The sequence below is a fragment of the Maylandia zebra genome, linkage group LG10 (assembly GCF_041146795.1).
Source record: "Maylandia zebra isolate NMK-2024a linkage group LG10, Mzebra_GT3a, whole genome shotgun sequence".
Taxonomy (NCBI): domain Eukaryota; kingdom Metazoa; phylum Chordata; class Actinopteri; order Cichliformes; family Cichlidae; genus Maylandia; species Maylandia zebra.
The window spans coordinates 1,001,361-1,009,409 of NC_135176.1; the positions used below are offsets into that span (position 1 = coordinate 1,001,361).

At 40.9% G+C, this 8,049-nt stretch overlaps 1 long non-coding RNA gene across 8 annotated transcripts; it reads left to right on the forward strand.

The window, feature by feature from the left end:
* Window positions 1-3,481: 3,481 nt before the first annotated feature.
* Window positions 3,482-7,691, forward strand: LOC143420745 (uncharacterized). Of its 8 annotated transcripts, none has more exons than XR_013100456.1 (5): window positions 3,482-3,804; window positions 4,220-5,062; window positions 5,210-6,089; window positions 6,605-6,723; window positions 6,858-7,691. It is a non-coding gene; the product is annotated as an uncharacterized LOC143420745 (long non-coding RNA). The 8 variants fall into 8 exon arrangements; XR_013100451.1 differs by having other exon boundaries at window positions 6,605-6,719; XR_013100452.1 differs by having other exon boundaries at window positions 4,220-4,735; window positions 4,810-5,062; window positions 5,210-6,719.
* Window positions 7,692-8,049: the final 358 nt, after the last annotated feature.

Sequence of the window (8,049 nt, forward strand, 5' to 3'; positions counted from 1 at the left end):
TACACTTGTGTTTAGAAGTGCTTGTATGTGGGTGAATGAGGCATGTTGTATACAGTGCTTTGAGTACTCCGGGAGAGCAGAAAAGCGCTATATAAGAATCAGATCATTTACATTTGTAAAATACTTGTGCTTCGTATTTGTGTGTGGATTGAAGCTCGTGAGTCCTCAAAAGTTACACACAAATCCATTTTTGCCCTTCTTTTTTTAAATACTTCACTATTTTCCTTTTTCTTTCTGCCGTTTTGTGTTGTTTCACTTTGAATTTGTTTAAAAGGAAAAAGCTGAAAATTTAAATAGTTAAAAGTTGAAATGTAAATAGTTGGTTTTTGTATTATATAATTTATTTATTACATTTTATGTGGAGTGAATAAATAAAAGTATATTTACAGTGGCCCCTACAGACAAAGCACGTACAAAACACAATGGAAGTGCTCCAGGATGCTAGGGGGCAGTGTTGAGCTTTTGTTACCTAGTGGCTACACAATCCAGGAAGTACCAACGACCAGATTTGGTTTGTGGTAGTAACAGGTAAATGAACATTTTTTTAAATTATTTATATTGACATATATATATAGGGCTGTTCGATATAACGATATATATCAGATGACAATATAAAAATGTCTGTCGTTTGTTTCGTGGTGTCACAAAATAAACTGTTTATGGCAATATTTTTTCATGGTTTTGATGGTCACTGTAGTGGCTTTTTCTAAATTCTTAAAGTTCTCTCTTTGTCTTATATTTAATATAACCACACTACAGACAGACAAGCGCCTGTTTTTATGTGTTGTCGTTAGCAACGACGACGGTAACACCGTCGCCTGTTTGCTTGTTTATTTTCCACATAGACCTTTCACAATAAAGCTCAAGATCCTGTTCAAAATAAACTGAATCATGTGAAAGAGTATGCAGAGTGCTTGCGGATGAGAAGTAAAAAAGAGCCGTCAGGTGCTAAAAAATAAACCTTAGACTCAAACGTTAGAACAGCACGCTGTATAATAAATACAAAGAAAATGGCGGCCGTTACAACTCATGTCTAAAAATGTATAGTTTCATGCATCGGTTAAAACATTCAACTCCCGGTACACGACGCTCAGCTGGAAACACTTCACGCAAGTCGAGCTGCACCAGATTCATAGAATTTTCAGAAAATGTTAAATTTTTGTGATTTATATCGTTATCGGAACGATAGATCGGGATATGAGATTTTGGTCATATCGCACAGCCCTATATGAGTGCTTGTGTATAAATACACAAACAATACACATATGCTTTCAATTGTGTAATTTAAGTGATCTAGGTAGCACTGTTTTGGAAGTTCAGTTAACGCTAGACATGGGTTTTGGAGTTTGTAAGTGCTTTGTCTCTAGGGGCCACCGCATATATTTATATATAAACATATATTTATTAGGGGTGCAACGATACTCGTATCGATATTGAACCGTTCGATACAGTGCTTTCGGTTCGGTACGCATATGTATGAACAATACAAAAATTAATTTATTTTATCAACTTTCCTTCTGACGATGCTGTCTGTGTTGAGCGCTCAGTGGATCTGCGCTCGACAGTGCAGCCTAGATCCACTGAGTGCAGCGCAAGCTAGCGAGACAGAAGCTAAGCTCGTTGCAACATGGCAAACTGAACCTCCCCCACCCTCATTCAGATCTGGCCTTTGGAACTATTTTGGTTTTCATGTGACGTATGACCCTGAAGGTAAGCGCGTCATGGACTAAAGTAAAACAGTATGTTGGATGTGCCATGCAATGCTCAATTACATGGGTGGGAGCTAGTGTGTTAGTGCAGTTAGCTCGTTAACGTGTTGGTCGTCCAGCCCCACGCACGGGGCGATCCGCGGTAGCTCGTTAACGGAGATTTGCCGTGTTGTGGCGTTAACGTCATTTCAAGGAGATTTACGCTGACAGCACTAGTGGGAACACAACGAATATGACTGCACATTTACTCCGACATCATCGTAGTGCAAAGACAAGTGGAAGCAGACAAAAACAACCAGCACCATGCTACAAACTTTACCCGAGTCATTTAGACAGCCGTTAGCACATGATTCTCCTTATGGGGACCTGATATGTTTAATATGCTGCTGAGAATATAGCCCAGAAGAAGCGGATAGTATAGCTTTTATTTTGGAAAGAGACATTTCTCTGTAACAAACTCTTTTCCAAAGATGAGTGATTCCTCAATCAGATACAGGGCTTGCAATATCGCTAGCCCGACGTCCTGGGGCTAGCGATTTTTCCAGTCGGGCTACCAAAATCTATCTCTGCCCTGCCCGTCGGGCTATTGTAGGAAGGAAAAATATATGTCAATGCTTTTGCATTCTTTCAGAAATGTAGCTGGGTAATTATGTCATTGGCATCGGTGAGCCACTGTCAATATGTGACATATTGAAATCGCGTTTGAATTTGCGCTTGTTTTTTGCTTTCACTTTGCAATCGTGCGAACTGTGTATAGAGAGCGACAGCACTGATCTGTGAGTGATGATAATTTGCGCACCAATTCCTCTGACATCGTCTTATTAATCGTTAGCTTACTATGCAAACATGACAAGTGAAATCTCCCGCAGCTTAAACATGTGAGAGGTTGATCGCGCAGAGAATCGCTGAGCTTATGTGAGTGCGTGTGTAAAAGCAGCAGGATATATATTTTAGTTCTGCTGAGCCAAATAAGACAGGTCAGGGTGAAGAAGTGACAGCCAAATAAAAGCTTACCGCAAAACGGAGAAGTTATGACAAATCAGACTATAAGGCAAAAAGAAAGTGCAGCTTTATGGTTTCATGGACAAAATAATTTCTGTGGCTGCGATATGATGAGCTAAATAACCAGGGCTGCACATAAGTGGTCCGCAGGTGCGCATTCACTGTCAAAATAAAAAACGCGCACAAGATAAGAAGTTGCAACGCGTGTTTGCGTACATAAGATTTTCAGGAGGAGGACAGACATTTGTTTAGAACTCTTAAAGATGTCGAAGAAGCTCCTTTAAGCAATTACTTTGGTGTTCCTCCACCTCCAAACAAATGTCAGAAGGAGTCCGAACCACAAAAGAAGCATGTATTCTCGGAAAAGTAGTTGCAGGAGGTGAGCTGGCTTCAAACAAATGATGAACGCACAGAGATGTGGTGCGGAATGTGCCGTGAAAATTTAATAAATGACAAATTAAAAAGGCATGAACATTTTTTTTTGTATCGAAAAAAATATCGAACCGTGACACCAAAGTATCGAACCGAACCGTGGATTTTGTGTATCGTTGCACCCCTAATATATATAATAAATAAAACCACGTTTTTTTACATTAGTAATTCCTTTTGTGCATAATTTTATATTGTTGTTAATAATAAATTAATTAAAGCAACAAAACAACCTGAAGAGTCGATTGGGAGCCGAAAGAGCCGACTCTTTTTAGTGAGTCGAGCCGAAAGAGCCGGTTCTCTAAAAAAGACCCGGAATTCCCATCACTACCACACAGCATGACTGAGAGAAACACGGGGCTAAAATACGCGGAGGGATAACGAGGGAATGGGACACACAGGAGGAGAGCACAGCTGGGAGTAATCAAACACAACAAGAGCAGGGGAAGCCAAACTAGGCACACTGACGAAGGCTGTGCAAATTCAAAGAGTCCTCCAAATGTGGCGACAAATGCCTTCTTGTTTTCCTTGAATTCGAAGGATGGCTCGGGTATCCTTCGGGTCCTACCATATCCCAGGATTCATTGCGGGCCATACAGGAGTTTTTCTGATAACGATGGCGGTCAGAACGGGAGTTAATGCGGGAGAGGAAACGCTTTCAAATGTAAGTGTATGAAAATCTGCTGGTACAAAAGTTACATTTTTATAGCGGTTGTGTTGTTAGACTTTGGCATCTGCATAGACATGTTTTTGTTTTTTAAATTAAAATAATCGTAAACTAGCTTGTACGGTGGGTCCCGCGGTTTTTACATACGGCTAATTTCGATTTTTGTGATATGTTTTAGGGACCAAAGATCAAACGGCTGAATTGATAAAAATAAGAGGAGAAAACGATCCCCTCTTCACTGGGGTGCAGGAATAAATCAGTTTACACATCACACGAGGCCGGTTTTATTAACCCTCATGCTGTACAGAACCTCTGATGTTCCTCTGATGTTCTCCTGTGAAAACTTTTGGATTTAGAGATTAATATAGTTGCCATGGTTTCCTCTCTTCTCTTATGTGTTGTGTGTGATCAGGACAATTCTGGGGAAGTTGGGCCTGCGGGGGAAAGTCACCCACCTCGCAGGCCAGAAAGAAATGGGACAACTTAAAAAAAAAATAAATACAAAGTACGTATGTGTGTTATCAAGAAGATAATTATTAAGAACACAAGTTAAGAAATGTACAAATACTAAGAGCTGTTGTGGTGTTTTTATTTGTCTACTGTCATTTTTGATTTCCTCTGCCTTTAGGAAGTATCCAGGCTCAGGAGAGGGGGTCAGTGGGAAGCCCACTGCTGTGCTTGGCCCTGGTTTGCCCTCACGGATGAGGTGAGAGGACAGATGCCTTCCATTAGGCCTCCTGTCCTAGTGTCCTCTCTCCCTGAGGACACTCCAGGGCCAAGCACAGCAGTGGGTGAGCAAAACGACAGCAAGGAGGAAGTGATGTGGAAACTTATTTCAACTTCTTAGAGACCTGAGTGTGTTTAAATGTTTACCTTAAAACTTAATCTATAATAAAGTGACACTCCATCTTTGTTCATTACAAAAATAGTGAATATTACATTACCAAAAACACATTTCAAAAAATCATCACCCCATTTTATACTAAATTTCATAATCAACAGGACCCAAGATCTACATCACTGGGGACGGCTACATCCGCCGTGGGGAAGCACGAGCGAAGGACACCATTGGGACCAACCTCGGTCTGGATGCACCGCTCCGGTGGTTCGGCTGGGGTGGGATGGTTTGGAAAAGCCTGATCCCTTTTCTCTCTCTCTCAATGCCGTCAAGGAAGAGTCGTACCATATGTCCTGGTGATCCCGGAATAATATCCGGAGTTGTCATCGACTCATGCCACCTCACGACACAACTACAGTAAGTATTGAACTTTGAGTTCTTACTGCTCTTTGTTAATGTTATGGACAATATAGGGCCATAAACAAGATCTGCCAAAAACTGATAGAAACCATTTTCTGAATAACTTCATTTCTTCTTCTTCTATTTCTGCTGTTCACAAATAAGGACTCACAGGCTGCACAATCCTCGGCTGCTCCTCAGGAAAATATCTGTAACGTTGCTGTTTCACTTCAGCCGCATGAATCGTGTCTCACATAATCTTCCTATGAACATCTTCCCTGTTTTCTAGTGTATTGTGTACTGTAACTTATTTTCAAAAGGGATTATTTGCTACAAAAACAGTGACTGGGTTCTATCAGAGTGAGTTGGACAGACGTGCATGAGCTGTAATATTTGTATGTATTTGATGAAGGCTCATAAGTGTCAAGTTAATTTTGTAGACAGAGTTTGTACTTTCAGAGAAATATTGTAATGATTTCGGGCGTGTAAATTTCAAGCAGGAACCTCAGAAACACACTTGGTGTTTAAGAGGTTAACGATGTTTGTGCCATCTCAAAATGCAAAGAGACTCCATGACAGCAGCAGGTGTTACTGTATTATATCAGAACTGGATCCAGCAGAAATGCATTAACCTGTTAATGTGTTTGATGAAGAGATGCCTTATTTCCACCACCGTTGCATATCCGGGTTTTAAAACGATGCGACCAGGTCGGGGTGATCACCTAGGACTTGAAAGAGGGAGTGGCTAAACCACACATTACAAAGTGTAATAAGGTGGCAGCCATCACCGATGGGGAGATTGTAGTGAAGCGTGTTTGAGGAGTTCTCCAAAGTCCACGAGGGGGGGCCTCATATATAATAAGGGGGCATGAACTGAGAGGCACAGCTCCCCCTTAGGTCATAAACATCACTGCATGGACTCAGTTTTTCAGGGCACCTGCCCTTCCACTGGCAGAAGGTCTTACTGCGAAAGCGGAGGATCTTCTGCATCCTCCTGGCCTGTAACGACGCCAAAGATGAGCTCAACCAAGGGGGGGTCGTGGAGGTCAGTATCTGTGGTCCCATCAGAACTGATATTTAGCTTTTCAAAGAAACCGTTATTGTTTTTATGCATTTACCAGTCAAAATTGTTGTCAGTCAAACACTAAATTGTGGGAACATGAACAACCACTATTATTTTATCATTTGTGTTTCTGGTATTCATACAGTCCATTTCCATCATGCCTACATACATTTGTATTGTATGGGCTAGATTACACTCAACAGTCTTTATGTGCTCGCTAACAATGATGGAAGGATTAGATTATATCGTTTTAAATGCACAGACAAACGGCTTTAGTGAGTGTGATGTATACAATGAAAACAAAAGGAGGAACAATGGAAGTAGTCGACATATAATGTAGTGAAAGCTGTCGCTGAAGCATGGGTTTAAAGGAAAATACTCAAACGTGTTGTGTGTCCAAGGTGTTTGTAGACTCGTCAAGAAACAAACGCCTGTCACGGATCTATACACTCACTATAACTGACGTTAATTTTAATGGACTTTTCTGTGTTTGGCAGTGAGGAAGGTTGTCAGGGAAACAACACGTTCCTATAAAAACTCTCCAGCTGAAGCAGGTAATGCTGCACCTGAAGTGTGATACTGACAGCTGAAAGTCATCTGGTACATTTGGCGGTAGGTGAGCAGATTGTGTGTGCCTGTGGGCTTTGTGTGCCTGTGGGCTTTGTGTGCCTGTGGGCTTTGTGTGCGCCTGTGGGCTTTGTGTGTTAGTTAATGAATAAATCTTTCATTCTGTCATGTTTGTGATTCCAGGATGGTTGAACCATGACAGTCTCCCTGTGGAGGGAGGCAGCCATTCACCACTTTGTGACCACATAAAGGTCTCCCATGTGAAGCTGAACCAGTGTGCTTATGGCCCACAGCTGCACACCGCTGCACACCGCATCATTCACGAAGACTGCGGTATGAAGAAGCCATATGTTCGTACCAACATGTAACAGCAATGTCACATTAACAAAATATTTAGAATGATGGGTTTTGAAATGTAAACAGATGCACTGTGTTGGTCAAAATATGACGACATACTATCAGAAATGATTTCATCATCTGTTGTTTTTAATGTTTATTCAACTGTATTCTAAGCTGCCTGTTGTGTCCCATGACCTCATACTGTTTGTTTTTTATTTTTTTATTTTATCTTGTTGCATAAAAATGTTCCTAAACAAATAAAAAGTGTCAAAAAAAAGAAAGAAAAACAAAGTATGGACAGCAGTATTCAAATCTGAATTTTTAACCAGACGTTATTGAACGTATTCATATAAACCTGCACTGTTGCTGCGTTTGTCAGCTGCCACCTTTCCTCTGCCTTTACGATTGCTAGTATCCAGCGTCAGGCGTGGGAGTGAGTGGGAAGCCCACTGCTGCTACATGGCCCTGGTTTCCCTCATGGATGAGGTGTTAGGACGGAGGTCTTCTACCACTCGTCCAGGAGGATGAGGACCAGCTGCAACCAAGAAAGAAAAGAAAGATTGGATATGAGAATGTGAAGGGAAATGGAGGAAAGAGCAGAGAAGGCTGTTTGGTTTACTTGAAAAACTTGCCTAATTTTTTTTGTTAAAGTTCTGTAAATAAAAATCGTTGTAAATATTTCAACTTTATTTGCATTTTTTCAAACTGTGCTAGAGATGGGCTGATCCGATATTATGTATCTGTCCCCCAGAGCTCGTCAGAAGGCAACACACACGTTGAGCATAACGTGGACCAATCTTGGTCCGCACACGTTGGTTAAAACAGACTTTTTTCTGTGCTAAGTATAAGTACCTAATATCGATAGCTTGCTGTAGGGTTTAAGGCTTAAGCTAAGAAATCTGTACAACTGTGTCCATTGAAAAGCTGTTGATTAGGGTCTGTTTAAAAAAAAAAAAAAAAAAAAAAAAAGGAAAAAAAGAATTGGTGTTGTGTTTGCACCACCAGGCTTATGAAATGGACAAATTCAACCACATAA